We start from the raw sequence: 17,503 nt of genomic DNA, 5'->3' as shown, positions 1-17,503 counted from the left end.
TTTATTATATAATACAACATATCAGACTTTGTCAGGGATAGATTGATAAAGTCCTGGATTTATTTCCATATTTGTCCCTTGTGTGTTCACAGTCTAAATGATTGAACATCCTCATTAACACATCTGAGCCCCAGCACATATTTTTTTAAACCAGTATTTATGCACTTATATATACAAAATCACAGGTTCACTAGATAAGAATATAAGCAGGGTGATAAGAATAAAAGAAAAACAGATGCACTGTTTACATGCGTCAAGCCAAAGGTTGCTGAGGTCAGGAGGATGAGTAGTCTTCTGTCATGTTGTTATGCAGAGAAAAACAAAAGTGCTGTCAGACAGCAGCAGTAAAGCTACGAAGGCAGATGGCGGCAGTCAGTGATCTGCTCCAATGTTATTAACTGCAATGCTTTAAATCCTCCATATAAACTTTTACTGACCTCAGTTTGCCAATTTGACCTTTTCAAACTTTCTTCTGTGCTATAGACTAGAACTTTAAACTAGTCATAAGCACTGCAGGTGTAACATTGTCTGATGTTCTCAGCAGTGGCATTGATGATTACATTAAATTTGGTGACTCCCGCATTGTCCTGTAGATTCTAAAAATGGTCCCATCTGATGCTTTCTCCGAGCTCTCTTATCTCTTGCATCTCTCTTTATCGATCCTGCATAAATTATGAGCAACGTGCACTATCTCCATTGCCTCCATTCATCTGAGACGACACATTTGTACCGTCAGAGACGGTGGCAGCCTTATTTCTTATATCCCCCCAAGCATGATGCAGTGGTGTTGTACACACACACACTCCTGCAGAGATATTTATGGACATGTGTGAGAAGCCCAAGATGTCCCTCAGGGGCTAAGAGCAAGTTGCCAGCTTAAACAAGCTGGTGAGAACACTTCTCATTTTGGCACGCACTCTCACTTCACTTCTCATTCCATCTGTCTTTGTCTGTTCATCTCTCTGTCACTCGCTCACTCCCTCCCTCTGTATTACTGTGTCTTTATTTTGTTTTCATGACTTCATCCCCTTCCACGCTGTCGTCTCCGCTAGGAATTTCATGACCTCTCTTTTTGTGCTCTTGCTGTTTTTCATTTTGACACAACACCACAGTACAGCAGCGTGATTGCTGTCTAACCCTCTTTACAGCCAGTCTTGGTAACCACCATACTACTGTAACACCTTGTATCAGAGGTGTAGGAGCAGCTATTTTCTTGCCAGGCCTCAAGCCATGTCGCACCACAATATAACGCGGGTTACAAGTGCCATTTGATTCCCCCATTCATCTGGTTTGATGTGCTCAGTTCATTAGACTTTCAGGAGTGGGCTGAGTGGTGTGGCGTGCAGGCAGCCTGCTGAAGATCCCCCACGGACCAGTGGAGGGTGCAGTTTTAGGGATTGCATTATGCATAGCAGTGTGCTCATAGCTTGCTGTCACGGCAACGCTGCATACAGAGAAAAAAAATGACTCTAATTGTCTTCCTGCAGGGCTCCAAGTCATTTTAAATTTCTCTCGGTAAGACCCAGACATGGAGAAAATCATAGCAGAGCTCTCGTAGACTGTACGGTCCTAACAAGCATCATAAAAGCTGAATAATGCTGGAGACATTCGTTAATTGTCTCTCCATGGGCGGAAGTCGGGCCCAAGCCAATTTATCCGTCGTATCAGTCTTTAATCAAAACAGATGTAACCTGTGTTCCTGAAGGGGAAAGTAAACATACTGATATTGATCCACAGCCTCAGAGGAGGGAATAACAGAATTAACTATATGAAAATTACACAAGAAACAGCCACGGATAAGTTTCTGACTCATCGATTGATGGTGTTGTTACTTAAATGTTAAAAATGTCACAAAAAATAATTTTGTTTGCACTGCACCCACATGCACAAGACTAAATACTCAAGAGTGGTTGAAGGTTTCTTAAGCAAGTTTCTTGTGCTGTATTGAATTTGTGTAGTGCTGTGTTTAATAATTTAATTCTGGCAAAGGCATAACTAATATTCATACCCTGAGCAATGGGTAAAAAGCTTTTGTGCGAAAGCACATTTTAGTTAAGCCCCGAGATTTGTTTCAGTTTTGCTGAAGCAGACAGATTTGTTTGTGGGCTTTACTGCACAGAGAGATCTTCCTGTCGTCCCTCACATGACAACTAGCTGACAACTCCTCACAAACATCCTATCAACAACGAGAACATCCAGCTGTGTATCCTTTCTATTTCCAGGTGAGCGAGGACAGATGTGATCACCCAGCAATCAGATTTATATACATTGCCTCAATCTGTGCATGTAACACGTTTTGCATGACTGGTTTCCTGCAGTGATGACAGATTTTCGATCGCTTTCCTGTCAGTTCTGTTGACTCTCTTCCATTACTCTTCTCATGTAGATCACAACAAGATTTCACAGAAGCAGTCTAGTGTTTATATTAAATTGTCCCTCGGACACACAGAGGAAGAAGAAAGAGGACTTAAGCATTAAGAAGCTTTTCAGAAACTCTTCTTCGTTACACAACAAAGAACTAGTATTGTAGGTGCATTACTGAAATGGCCCAGAGATTTGATCATGAAAATCTGCTGTAAAAGCATCATTTATGTCAGCCATGAAAATGGGTTGTGAGTAGTTTCAAGTCTGCTGCTACAGCCTTGAGCGAAAGTACAAAATGGGTGAAGGAAAAGGCTATATTCGAGTGAAGCATGACTCCACTGCGCTTATGGCGAGTCTTCATGTGAGGTTATGTCAAAGAAAATGAGTCTCTGAGTGGAAATTCAATAATTCACAGTTTATATGATTCCAATTCATCAGATGTGATCACAGTAATTTTGCTTTTAATTTCTACAGATGTCACAGATAAAAGAAGTGCTAATGCGTGCCAAGGGTGCCCCCCACACTAAACCGTAATAAAAGACATGATGCATTATTGATCATAAGGCTCCAAAGAACATGTACTCACAGGACTGCAATATGCTTCAATGTATCAATGTGCATGACAAATTAAGCTTTTGCTCATGATTTAACAAAGTGGTCCCCATGTGCATAATGCATGTATGGAACAGGATAGCAAAGAGATGGATGTACTGCGGAGGATCTGTTCGATTGTTTCACAGTACTGTTACCACACCCACGATGCTGCAAGAAAACTTCAAAGGATAATTCCAATATTTTTCAACCTGGACCCTATTTTTCCATCATCTGGGGTCTAAGTGTCTAACAGGAACAAACATTTTTGGAATTGGTCCAGTATTGAGCGAGATCGCTTCAGCCAGCAGCTGCGAAACAGGTTGCAATCTAATCCTTGGGGCCAATTGCGTTCCTCAAAGTACATCCACTAAATTGATTGTTTTTTGACGTACTTTGAAGGGTGCAATTGCCCCCAAGGATTACATTGCAGCCCCTTTCACGGCTGCCGTCTGAAATGAGTTAGTCACTTAGACTCCAAATGATGGGAAAATAGGATCCAGGTTGAAAAATACCAGAATTACCACTTAACTTTAGCGGCCTCCCCCTACGTTTCACACACTCTCTGTTATATTGCCCGATGGGAATAGGCTGGAGAAATGTTCTGCTGTTATTGTGGGTGACTGTGGACGTGTGGTGTGTTTTGTTGGTGAGTTGCTGACAGCAGCCTTGAAGGGGTTGGCACTGAGCAGCTGCAGAAAAATGGGGGTAACCTTGTTTGGGTCTATTACAGTCTGGATGGTAAGGCAGACAAACGCCAGAATAACATTTTGCCTCACTGCTAATGAGGCACCAGGACATGCACACACACACACACAGACACAGACACACGCGCACGCACACACACACAGCAGGCCTGAAGCCCAGTCTGAGTGTATTAAGTTGATGTGAGTATCCCCAGTGAGATTAGTCTACAGTTTATTAACAGGGCAAAACAGCAGGTTGGTGAAAATCCAGGTATCGAGATGTCAATCTGTACATGGCTGTGGGTAACAGCTCCTCATTAGCTGGCTCATTATAAACACTATGTGGCAACACGGTCGCTCTAGTGGATACTCCCATGTACCTGCAACAGATTAATTTACAGTAAATTGAACGGTAGCTTTACTCTCATGGACCTACGATCAATACACTGTCTCTGCAGTATTAACTTACTGTATAAAAGCATGTACAAGATCATTTTTATTTCTTATATAATCAATAAAAGAACATTTTATAGCTACAAAGAGCTGTGAAGGTACAGGATGTTTAAGTTGTCACCAGACCTTGAGGCTCCTGAGATTCGCAGCCTTTCATTCCAAATGTCCTGCAACAGTAGCGAGCAGTTTGACCTTTGTCTGCAGGGTTTGCAATCTCTTAAAAGCAAAGTTAAGTCAGTAAATATAAAATATGAGATTGTCAGTACCACTCACTTTGATAGCAGTTTAACTCTTCTCCCCCTCCCCACCCCTCAGGATTAGGCAGCTTAGCATATTTGCACAGAGAGACAGTGAAAGAGAACAAGTGTGCAAGTCAGATACGGATTAAAGGATTGATCCACAATTTTTCAAGACAGTTTTAAAACTGTTTGCTTGCTGTAATCATTTCTCCTGTTCATACTGACCATTATGGTGAATACATTGTAAGTGATGGGGGAAAAATCCACAGTCCTCATTTTGAGCAAAGATTTATTGAAAGGTTTATCTGAACATAAAATGAGGCTTCAGCCATCTGAATTAATCAAATAAAGTGGATATCTTCCACAGTTACAGTCTTTTTAGTTTAAGATTCCCTCTTTGTGTTGCGACGGACAGTGTTTTCCTTTTCATCTGTAATGGATGGATTGTGACAAAAAGAGGGAATTTCAAACTAAAAAGACGGTTACTGAAAGATATTGACTTGATCTGACTAATTTGAGCGGCTGAAGCTTCATATTAGCTTCACATAAATGTTTAAATATATTTTTGTACGGGAGAAGAGCTGTGGACGTTGTCATCACTGTATGGACAGGAGGAATGATTAAAGCAAGAAAAACATGCCAGTGTTCATTTGGGCACCTGACTACTGTTTTAGGACAGAGTTGAACCTATCCTTTAAGTCAGAGTATGTCTCATTCACTCTGTCTCAATCGAAGTTGAAAAAATAGAAGTTTCTGTCTTCAGTCAAGTTATGAATGTTGGCAGTTGTCATTGCATTAGTGCTGCAGCTTCTTAAAGGATAAGTGTCTGTATTTTAGGTGATGAGAGAAGGCAGTGGGCAATCTAAAATGACTGATGGCATATATAAAAGATTTCCTCTCAGTTGGATTTTTGGCTAACCCACTTTTTGGTCCGTTATCATTTACAAAACTGTGGATTCACACAGTGCAACAGAAAATGGTTGTTACTCGCTGAAATTATTCATGCAGCTCCAGCTGGGCTGACATGAAAGACACTTTTATGGCATCTCTCCCTGTCTTTTTTTCCCAGGATGATGCTATTCTTGCTCTCATTGTTGTTTCAGATTCCTGTCTGTTGTCTTTTCCAACCTCAACCTTTTCATCTGGCTTCACAGCTTTTTTGGCTCTAAGACTAACACAATTTCCATTTTTAATATTCTCACACCCTAAAATATAATAAGTCAATTTTATTTGTATAACCCAATATCAAAATACCAAAAATATAATATACAACACATTATATTTACAATCTCATCGTACAGTAATAGCGTTTGTACTAATTGAGTCGATGAAAACACAAGCAAAGTGTGTTTTATTCTATAGGCTCAAAGGCTTTATTGCCTTGTGTGTTTGAAATATGCACCAATACAGTTTGGCACAGTGGGAGTATATCAAATTCACAGAAAATTCACAACACATAAAAATGTATTTTTCTACAGTACTTTGATTAGTAAATCAGAGGAACTGAATAAATATATAATTTTCTGTTCTGAGGATTATATTTAAGCATACGACATGTATCTTCAGAACTTATCTGTTGAATTTTGTTTATTTCATTACTTCCATGCTAAATGTTCTGCTGAAAATTACTTTGGTAAAATTAAAAGTGCCCATAGTTGACGTGATTTGCATACATTTTAAAAGAGCCAGATGTGCGCACATAAAAAAAAATAAAGGAAAATGTTCAGGTAAACATCTTAGAGTGCCTCCACCTCAGAGAGGGGAGTGCATGAAAAATGCTCTTTTATCTCATCTCTCTGCCACTTCCTGTGTCCCTGCCAGATGCCAATATTTAATGCTTATGGATGGCCTGCTCAGCATCAATTACAGCCAGTGTAAACTGAGGTGAATCTGTGCACGTGTTAGGGCTCCATGGAGGACTGAGACGGCTGATTCAACAGTTTTAAAGGTCATACAGGGAGGTCTTCATCAGACACATATGGGGGCAGGGAAAGTAAATTAGAATGGACTGTAGCTCCCATGTACAAGTACAGGACACACTTAATATACATGACTGCAGTTGTCTCGTTAAAGCTGAATCAGATATATAGTGATTTGTTTATTGGGTACATCTGTTAAATAGATGCAATCAAATACAAAAGCACTGCAACAAATCCTGTCCTATTGTTAAGCTGATAATGTTCAGACTTTGCGGTCACTTTTAAAACTCTGGTGGTGATGTCGTGCTGGATTGCACTCTACTGACGGGTGTTTCTAATTTATTTAATGTTTATTGGTGTTGACCAATACCACATACCACAGCATTTATAACCGAGGCTAGTTTACAACCCCTGTCTACTATTCTACCCCCCTTACTGTAAGTACTGTATGTAAATCCAGACCAGAAACTTGGAGACCAGTTTAAGGAATTTGACATCCTGCCCACTGGTCAGTGATTCAGGTTTCCAAAAATTAGGTGCAACAGGTTCAAGTTTTCATTAATCTCGTGTGCAATAAGTGCTCTTATTTCTAACATATTATAAATTGACTCTTGATTCCTCACACAGCTTATTTTTCTTATCTTTATTCTTCATGTTGCTGTTTTCTTTGCTTTTAACATACATCGTTATTGTCTGTATTGTGTGTACAGAACCGACACTTTTAAAGTCTTTTATTGTCTTGTTGTGTTTTTATACTGTTAATGTTTTTTGAAGAGGCCTTTCTACAAAAAGACTTTACTCTGGTGGGTCAATAAAGATCTGAACTGAACTGAGAGGTGAACAAAACATTAGAAACACCTGCAGGCTAATACAACACCACTGAAAAATGGCTATAGAGTTGAATCAACTCCTTTCTGATGTGTTGTCAACCAAAACAGAACATTACAAGCTTCACAAACAAAGTTTGACAATGACTGTGTATCTAATAGGTTGGTAAGTCAGTGTGTGTTATTCATATAAACTTAAAGGATACAGCTGGTTTCTGCCTTACACAGAACTACTCTTTGGAGACTGAAAACGTGATCACTGTTATTAGTCTTCGGAGCCATTTCTAAACAAAGTAACATGACCGTAATCGTCGTGGTGAAGACACATGTCACCCAGTGCAGCAGTGTGGTTCATTGACTGTTTTCAATAGTTTCTAAACAACAACGGAAGTCTACAGCACAGAGGAATAAGATATATCAGGCTTTGGATAAACACACAATACTTGTAAGGAGGATCAATTCATTGTTGGTTTGGCTCTGCACAGATTTGTTGACAGTTAGAGAAATATAGAAGATTTCCAGACATATCCTTTTAAGGTATGAATCAAAGGTGAAACAAATTGCTGTTGTCTCGCATGACTAAGACGACTGCAGACGCTCCCTCTGAAGTCTAAAAGCACAGAGCTGCACATTTATACAGAAGAATGATTTCCAATAATGAAGCTAAACAGCAAACCTCCATTCGTCTTCATTACCTCTTGTCTTGTTTAACAGACTTCAAAGACTTAAAAAATCCACTGAGACAGTGCAGCACTCAGCGCTGCGATACCATGACAGCAGACCACACAGGTTAAATAGACAGTGAAGCCAACTGTAACTCCAATGCATTTATTTATTAGGATGACAAAGCAACGTTTTGACACAGCAGGCTGTCTCAGTCAGGGTTTACAAAAGGAATTTCACAGGTCATATACAGTATATACAGATTACAACTAATCAGGAGGCCACTTAAGTCATTAAGTGTAACAGAAATATTGGATTTAGAATCACATAATAGACTCATAAAACAGAACAGAATAGAAACAGGAGCGATCACAGATAAATACAAAGAACAACCATACAGCTACGAAGGAAAGAATACATTTATTACCAACACAAATAGTAAAAAAAACACATTGCAGAACATTATTTGATTGGAATGAAGCTGAGTTATGAAACACTGCTGTTACCTCACATTAACTGCTCAGGCACAGCAGTATCTTGAGTTGTGTTTACTCAGTAGGAGGCAGTGAATTCTTTGCATCTCGTTACACAAGGAAGAAATGCAGATTTCCATTCTCTCCACTGAGATCGAAAACATTTGGATCCGCATTCATCTCACCCCATCTGTTGTGTCAGCTGGCCTTCAGATAAACACTCTCTGTCAGTTTGATGGTCTTTTAAGTTTTATCTCATGTACAGTGAGTGAAATATTAATACCTTCAGAAGCCCCCAGAGAGTTGAGGTCTTACACAGGTCTCAAAGTGTTAACAAAAGATGTTTGCTATTCACTGGGGACTGCAGCAAAGAGCAGCTAGATTACGGAAATAGCAGCTAACGTGCTTTGGAGCTCACTTTATCGGAGCCAATGGAACACTTCTTCTTGAGTTTTTAAATTGCTATTCCTAAATAGACCGGTTATGATAAATTGATCTGCTGTTTTGATTTTTGCTGCTATTGAATATGAAGCATCCTCAGCAGTGATGACAGGACAAGTAGGGCCCACAGCTCCATCATTTGCCAGACTATGGCGCCCAGTGTCATCAGAGGAAACTGCTCAGTTATGACTGAATGGTTTTGCACACACTGAGCCAGACAGGCAAAGTCAAACTATCATAAAAATATTTTCCAAGCAGATTCTCTTTTCCAGTATGCAGCATTTTTCTAACAGCGAAATAAGCAGCCAATCTAGATCTGCTGCCAGTGCATCTGTGTTAGCTGCGTCTATCTCATTGTCAGCAGACAGCAGCGTTCTCATTACCATTTTATGAAGCCCAGTTGGCTGAGAGTGTTTGGCAGAGTGCTGTACGCCTAGAACTCTGTTGGAGTGAATTAACTTAAAACAGGATTCAGACATTTGCCCTAGATATTTTTAGTATCTTCTCAGGCTGAGGCTGCAGGGACTGAATGTCCAGAGCACCGAGAGTAAAGGCGAAATCTGTGCTGGGACTTTTCCTGCAGAGCTGATAACAGCTTTGGATCGAGAAGTCTGTAGATCCTTTTACTTTTTCTCTATTGCACTTTTCTCTCTCAGGTACATCAATTTGAGGTGAGCCAAATCTACATTCACAACATCTGGTTCTCTAATCTGCAGGATATCGCCACGGCAAAAAAAAGACTTCAAAAGTTTCTATTGATTGCAGCAGAAAGAATCAAAACAAGTGTGACGCTGAAGCCAATTTTAAATGCAGCAGCCTGGCATTTCTCCCTTGTTAAAACTGAATTACTGGAAGGAACAATATTTTTTTAATAAGACAAGTGAGTTCCACAAGTCCTGGGGTGCAGCTGTGGAGCAGCGCATTATAATCTTTGGGTTGTAGCCAAGAGTTTTGATTATCATGTTGTTTACTTGGGTGACTTACTCACAACACCAAGAGAAAAAAAACATGCTTGAAAACTCAGCACGTCAGCACTTTTGAAGGGCCGCTATCTCTGTGTCCACGTATGTCGGAGGATTGTTTGACATTCACTGAGCCAGTTGTTATGCAGACAGATAGGTTGAGAGTCGTGTGCAAACATGAGTAGTAGAAGAGACGCTTTTTAGGAAACCGTGCTGAGGCATCATTTTCAAACATGACTCATTGTTAAGTGTGAGGATGTAGAGCAAGAATCCTTCAGATCTTACTACTTACTATTCTCTTTCAGTCAAATCATACCTCACATTTTGTCAAAGATAGTTCTTTGTGTCTGGAAAAAGTCAGAGGCAGTCGCTAACAGGATACTGCGCAAAACTCCCACATTCCCCAGTCTACACTCATAACATCTGACTCATTAAGAAGTGCTTGTGCAATTAATGTCACAGAAGAGAGCGAACCCACAAGGGAGGACTGCAATCGTGCTTAATCAGAAATCTGCTTTAGCTTTAATGTTTTCCTTAAGGCCGCATTTTCTAAGTGTGTGTAAGAGCCAGAGGGGAGCAGAGAGATAGCAGAAACAGACTGATGTTCCTTTTTTTCTTTTTCTTTCTTCACTATTCATATCTTTTCCCTCACCAACATTAAGATCAGTTTGGAGCCATTTTACCTCTGTGGCTGGAGATGGAAGTCTCTTTATAACCTTGAATATCCCTTTCATTTTGGTGCATCAGATTCTTATACTGTTGTCGAACAGCCCGCTGCCAGCTATTGATTGCAGGAATGAGAGATGCAATCCAATATTCAATATCCTCCTTCTGTCATGCCAGGCTGCCATGTTGACGGTAGACTATTTTGAGAGCAGCGTGAGTGAGCATTCATTATTCATGTGATCAAGAGCACTTTCTGTATGTATGTATTTTATGTATATAGATTCTTCATGTTTGTAGCTGTGCAGCTTGTGTTGTGTGTGATTTCATATCAGCCAGTTCAAGAAACAATAATTATTATTGTATAAGGCATAGAAAATATATTAGACTCGAACTCAACGTAATTCTTACTTTCTCTTGCTATTTTGCTGACAGTATGAGATTCCCCTGCGGAAAATTTTCAACTGAGCTCAGTAACTTTTCCAACCACCTCGGATAACCTGCACAGGTGAAAAGAGCTGCAGAAAGAGGTGATGACATGCCATCAGCCCTGAGATGTCTCCATGCCTCAGGAGAGAGAGAGAGGCGTCTACATTGTTACACAAGGTTCCTCGGGGTTACTGAGACAAGCGCTCCTCAGAGTGAGCCAGGTGACTCTCAGAGCTGTTAGTGATGGAGCTGAGGCAGGAAACTCTCTGAGGAATAAGGCTGCTTGTTACACCTGCCACCATGTCAGGGTTGGAAATGTTAGCGTATGCCATCTAACCGTATTAGCAAGTGACATTACATTATGGGCAAATGTTGGCAGAGGAGAAATTAAAACACACACACACAGTATTGTAGCGTACAAAATAATGTGGCAATTTTAAATGGAAACATTTCCAAAGACACGGTGAGTAAATTCCACCATCACCATTAAATTGGTGTAATGGCATGTCAGGGATTAGCTGTCACATTCATAGTTCAGCTAAGTGTCATTCCTGATTGTATTCTGATTGAAATGGCACTTAGCCTCCTGTTGAGAGCACCCCAGAGCTTTACATTACAGCCCTCATCTAATTGACAGCGCCCTCGTGTCAGTGTGAGTGTAATGCTTATGCTGTGGTAGCAGCAGGTGAAATATAAAACACAGAGTTACAGGAGTGTAAAAATGTGTGTCTGTGGGTGGCTTGTGTGGGAGGCAGGGTACTGTATGTAGTATTAGTGCAGAAATCAAAAGTCAGTGCTAAAAGAAAAGAAAGAAGGGGCAGTGAAGTGGTGATCTGAAGCAGAGTGATGAAACATTTGAGAAAAATCATACAGCTGGGCAGGCAAAGTGAGAAAAGAAGTTGGCATGTTAGAGAGATAGCGGAGCATGAAAGAAGAACCTCTGTGAAAAAATAAACAGGATGTGGAGTTCAATAGTGTGATAAAAAGAGACTGTACGACTGGATGGCAAGGGAAATCTTCACCATGCTAAATCTTAAATTCAACTGGGCTGGCTGTCAGCACAGAGCTGCGATGACTTGAAGACAGGCGTGACCTGTGATTGGTCTCGGTGGGAGAGTGGGGCTGAGATTGAGGCTGTGGCCTGGGCCGCGAAACGCCTCAGCAAAAGACAGACACTTTGTTTGAGCAGAACTGGTCCTGTTAGAAACAGAGAATGATAGAGAGAGATAGAGCATGAGAGTGACAGGAGGGATAAAATATTCATTTCAAACCCACCTCTCTCCGCTGAGATACAGAGCTTCGTTTTTAAAAAGAGCTTTACTCTCTCTACCACTCGTCCCCATCTTTCAGTTTTCCTTAAAAAGTTTTCCATTAAGAGAACTTGCACTTTCAGCTGTCCAGCTCATCTATAATTTAGGAGGTTTGTCCCGTGGAGCTGCTTACTTTAGAGCATTTGTGTGCTCTCTCTGGTCTCTTTGTCTGTGGTACAACCAGCTGTAGGCCTGCTGTGTGCTGGTGATTTGATTTTAGATCAAGTGTTTCCTCTAGTGCTCTGTGGTGGAGTGTCTAATTAACTCAATTTCACCTTTGGGTATTGGAGTCACCTCAGTGTTACGCAGAAGAGCAGTAGATTCTTGTAGAAACTCACGGAAAATGCAAAAGGCCCTCTCTAGAACCATCATTTGGTTTGTCCGTTCAGGGCTACTGTAGAAACATGGCGGTGCAACATGGCGGGCTCCGTGGAAGAGGACCCACTCCCTATGTAGATATAAAGGGCTCATTCTAAGGTAACGAAAACACAGCGATTCTTCTTTTCAGGTGATTTTACACTTATTAAAACATACTTATGAATATTCTGTTCCATTCATATCAAGTCCGTTCACTAGATGTCACTAAATTCTACACACTGCACCTTTTAATTAAGGGCGGAAAATGTAGAATGAGAATCCTTTACTTCTTCCACACTGGAGCAACAAGCAAATCAATGTTTGCCCTTGGTACGAATGGGTCAGTGCAGGTTAACAGACCTGAAATTCACAGCTCTGCCCACAACCATGGTTTAACAAACACTGCCTGGCATTGGTATGAAAGCCTGAACACAGCTTTTTTTCCCCAGAATGCATCAGGCCTCCAAGCCATTAATTCTGCTCTGCCTTTGAATTAGTTGCTGCAATGTTGGTTTTAGCCACACTAGCAGTGCGACTCTTGGGGTATCAATGTTAGGCGGTCCACATCTTTGGACCAGAAAAGACATTTCTGAACTATTGGGTGGATTGCCATTGAATTTTATACAGACATTCATGGTCCTCAGACAAATGAATCCTACTGATGTGATCCCCTGACTTTTCCTCTAGCACCAGAGGGTAAAGTCTTTGCAGCAGACAAAAAAGTTTTTGTCTGCTGCAACATACTGTGTCTGCTATGTAAGTCACAGGAGAAAGTTTTACTTTATATTTTTAGCTTTAATTTGACTGAATACCGTTAGTTATGGAGATCCTGTTTCAATACAGCCAATCAAATCTTCCATAAAGCAGTAACGTTAGCTAGAGCAGATGGTCACACTGAGCCTGATAGCATCCTGCTACACAAGAGGTCTGAACAAGAACCCACGTTAGCTTTCCTGCTGAATTCTTTTTATCTAACTTACAAACATGAACACACATCTTGCCCTGCACCTTAGCTTGTTGAACAGGCTGCCAAAAGTGCACCGCTAACATCAGTCAGCAGGCTAGATAGCTAATTAGCTACTAAGCTGCAGCACATTAAACAGCATGTAAACATACTTGCAAATGTCACCTCAGCAATGCAGCGTGGTTGTTACTCTTCAATACCACTGCTAACAACATAGTGTCCGCCCATGCCATGTAGCTACAGTGCAAGTTTGTTTACTTTGTCTCTTGTTCTCTTCTGTGTAACACCAGCACTACCAGCTGCTGTCAATCAAACCTGCCACTCCAGTCAGCTGAGACAAAAAAAAAGGATTTCTGATATTTCCTGATGAAGACCTTTTTTCTTTTAATAATATAAAACTATTAAAATATATTTTAAAAACATGTTGACACTTTTTTGACTGCAAAAAGGGATGACTGAACTAATTTCAGTTGGACATTTTTGTTTTTTAGTGAAATACCTCAACAACTACTGGATGGATTCTGGTGATCCTCTGATTTTTCATCCAGCATCATCATCAGGTCAAATTTTTAATTTGTCCAAAACTTTGGTTTATGACCAAATACCTGCTAATTGGTGCTAATTAGATAATGTACACATGCCAACACACTAAACTAAGATGATGAACATGGTGAACATTGAACCTGTTAAACATCAGCATATTAGCATTGTCAGTGGGAGCATGTTCTGACATCAGCAGTACAGCCTCACGGAGGTGCTATCATGGCCTTTATATTATCATCCTTAAAAATGAGACGGAACAATTTTAGAGATGGAAATTTGAAAAGCAAACCAAACCATATGAAACACTATTTAGCAGTGACACACAGGCAACCTGGATTTTCTGTGAACAGCAACAACCTGTATTAATCCATCATAAGTCTAGTATGGATGACCAAACATGGGGTTAAACGTGTGTTCACTATCTCATGTCACTGGATTTGTTTGTAAAAGGTTATGTACTGTTAGTCATCAGCATGCACAGAAGCAAGATCCCGATGTCCTGCCCTTGGGTAATGACCCGGACACTTCAGTGAATCCTTTAAAGAAAATTGATAGAAGACCTTGACCATGGCATGTATTATTCATGTGCATTTACAATGAAGTAATGAAGAGCACTTTTAAAACTAAATACAGTCACAACTTGAAAGCACAGCTTTGAATAAAGAATGCAATAATAGAACAGAGTAGGAAAAAACACAGTAATGTGGCTTGAGAGAGTAAGAAATTGAATTATTTGGTCACTAGTGTAACAGTTTTAGCATTTTAATGCATTCTTGTCTAAACATTTTGTTTAAAAAGTGGGTATCAGTGGAGGATGTAAAGACTGAAACAGCTTATGTAGACTTGACCAGATCAAAGAATCTCAGCAGATACCTTAACAACACAGGGATTATCCAGATCCAAACATCATGACATCTGTGTGTGTGTATGTGTGTGTGTGTGTGTGTTTGTGTGTGTGTGTGTGTGTTAATCTGTGCCCTCATTTGTCAGTAAACCATACAACATGAATTCAGCTGAGACAATCTCATTCCTCCTCACGGGACACTGCTCAGTGTGCCACACCACAGAGAGTTTTGATAATAACAAAATATATGAAGGCAATATATAACACAGTGTGTGCTGGTTCATGCTGCATGCTTCCCATGAGATGAATGGGGAACTATAAATCATCTTTATTTTTCTCTGTTTGACAGAAGTATGGCTCCAAAATGACAATCATATAGAGATGGCCATCTGCATCATGTCGAGAGGTAGAAATGAACAAAGTTCAACAAATGGCAATCTGTCTGTAACGTGCCTCTAAAATGGACACCATTTGTTCTCTGTGGAGCATGAATGTGCTCCATAAATATCATGAGAATCTGATTATTTTAATATTTCTTGTGCACATACTGTGTGGAAAATCTGACCTGAAAATGGTGAAAAGATTAGGTGGTCAGCAAAAAACAGGAGGATTCATCCTCTGGACACAGTGAATATCCGTGAGAGTTTAATGACCGTCTGTCTGGTAGTTGATGAGTTGAACAACAGAAGCCCCTGTTTACTGTAATGCAATGTATTTGAACAGCCATACAGTAAATACTATCTTTGGATAAAATTACATACATGGAGAGACAAAACAGATTTCAGTATAATGCAATTAAATACTACAACAACACCACAAACTGGCTGCAAGAACAACTGAATTGAATCAACACCTCTCTGACACACTGTCAACAAAAAATGAAGATTAATAATTCCACAAAACTATTCATGTAGACATACTGTTTATCTGGTTATGAAGTACATAAAGTTGGATAATTGGGCATACGGTGAATTAATTCTTTTGAGATTGTATGTAATTCATCATGTGATGTAACTAACTATATGTTAGCATGTTGCGATCATTATTGTCGTATCTCAGCACTTCAGTCAGCCAATATATTCTTACAGTATAGTTATATTTTTCATGATCTTGTACAGAAATATGTTCAACTTGTATGAAATGTAAATTAATCTGCGTCAATGTTGACACAATCAGCAAGTTAAGGAAAGTACAGAAACTGAATAATAGTGTGTGTCATCATGCACATTAATTGTAGTAATAGTCCGTTTCCATTGCGGTCTTAAACAATGATCATAAGCTACTGTATGTGGGTGGAAATGATAAAATCGATCTCTTCAAAACGTCATTATATGTAGATGGACACTCTCACTCTGACTGTGTATTGTGAATTAGGAAACCATAAACATAACACACTTTGCAGTGTACAGGATGCTTAGAGACGTCTGTATGCTTCAAGATAACACAGTGTCTAAAGGTTTATCAGATTACTATTTGCCCAAATTCTTTACCCATTTGTGTTGCCAGGACTTGTAGTTAATGATCTTTCAGCTACTGTGATATCATCAACATTAGTACATCTGCAAACTGCGCTCTGTATGCTGCTGCGTCCAGAAGGAAACGAGTGACCTTCTCATTCTGAAAGCAGCCATAAATCTCAGGAAGTTGCTATTCATTGAAAAAAAAATCATTCATGCTTTTGTTTAATCCCACAATGACTCTTTTAACTCTCTCTATTCTGGTCCTAAAGAAAAGAAACTCTTCAGTACCTGCAGTTTCATCAGAATGCAGCCAGGTGTCTGAATAATGTACACAGGTTTGAAATTCATTTTAGGAGTGACCTCAAGATTTTATTATTAATATTAAAAAAACATTTTTTTGCTTGTACAGCTTAAGTTTTATCTCACCATGACCATGTCACAGCCATGGCCGTATCTCTAGTGTTCTCCGTGGGGTTTCCCGTGTTTCACCTTTTCCTTGTGTTTCTTGTCCCGTTTTTCTCCACGTATGTTTGTGTGAGTGGCGGGCATGGCTCCTCCTTCTTCTGGCTTCTCCCTGATTACTCCTGATGCACAGCACCTGCTCTAATCAGCACACCTGCCATCCATCATCTCATCAGCCGTACAGTATATCTTCCCCCGATCACCAGCCGCTCTTTACTAGATTGTTCATTCAGCTACAGTATTAGTCACATGCTCTCAACCATTCAGTCTTTGTGCAATTCTGAGTCGTTTCCTCGAGTTCTACTTCTCGTGTACTGATGTTAATTCTCCTCTGCTCCCAGGATCGTCACCATCGTTATCTCTGCCTGCCTGCTGCCCACACCACTTGCCACGCTAAGTCCCTGTGACCCACTTCAGTATATTCAAGACTGACTCTGTCTGGACCCCCACCATCACCATTCCACCACCTGCTCACCTGCTTCATCCCCTGTGTTGCAATAAATCCCTTCTTACATATACTATTGAACTGTCTCCTGGTCTGCATTTGGTTCCACTCACACCACAGACACATAACAGACTAAGCTCTTCTGATGATTCCAAATTGTAGACTGAGCCCAAAAATTATAAAATTTAAAGTTTGGGCCCTGACACTTTGAGGCTTAAAAAAATGTTGTAACACTTTATGTACACAGTTTATGTACCACAACACACAGTATTATTATTCTCATTCCTCCCAAATGCCAGATTGTTGCTTAGGTCATACTGTACCCTGTATTACCTGTTAAAAATACCTCCAATAGCCTTTTTTTTTATTCTGGAGTTCCCAGATTGTTACCCGTATTCCTTAACTTTA

At 40.1% G+C, this 17,503-nt stretch overlaps 1 long non-coding RNA gene across 1 annotated transcript; it reads left to right on the top strand.

Moving 5' to 3' along the window:
* The first annotated feature begins 1,919 nt into the window (after window positions 1-1,919).
* Window positions 1,920-17,171, top strand: LOC137184412 (uncharacterized). Its single transcript, XR_010928660.1, has 2 exons — window positions 1,920-16,888; window positions 16,992-17,171. It is a non-coding gene; the product is annotated as an uncharacterized lncRNA (long non-coding RNA).
* Window positions 17,172-17,503: the final 332 nt, after the last annotated feature.

Source organism: Thunnus thynnus, chromosome 6 (genome assembly GCF_963924715.1).
Source record: "Thunnus thynnus chromosome 6, fThuThy2.1, whole genome shotgun sequence".
NCBI lineage: Eukaryota > Metazoa > Chordata > Actinopteri > Scombriformes > Scombridae > Thunnus > Thunnus thynnus.
The sequence above is the reverse complement of the archived record's forward strand: the minus strand, read 5'-3'. Positions and strand labels throughout refer to the sequence as shown.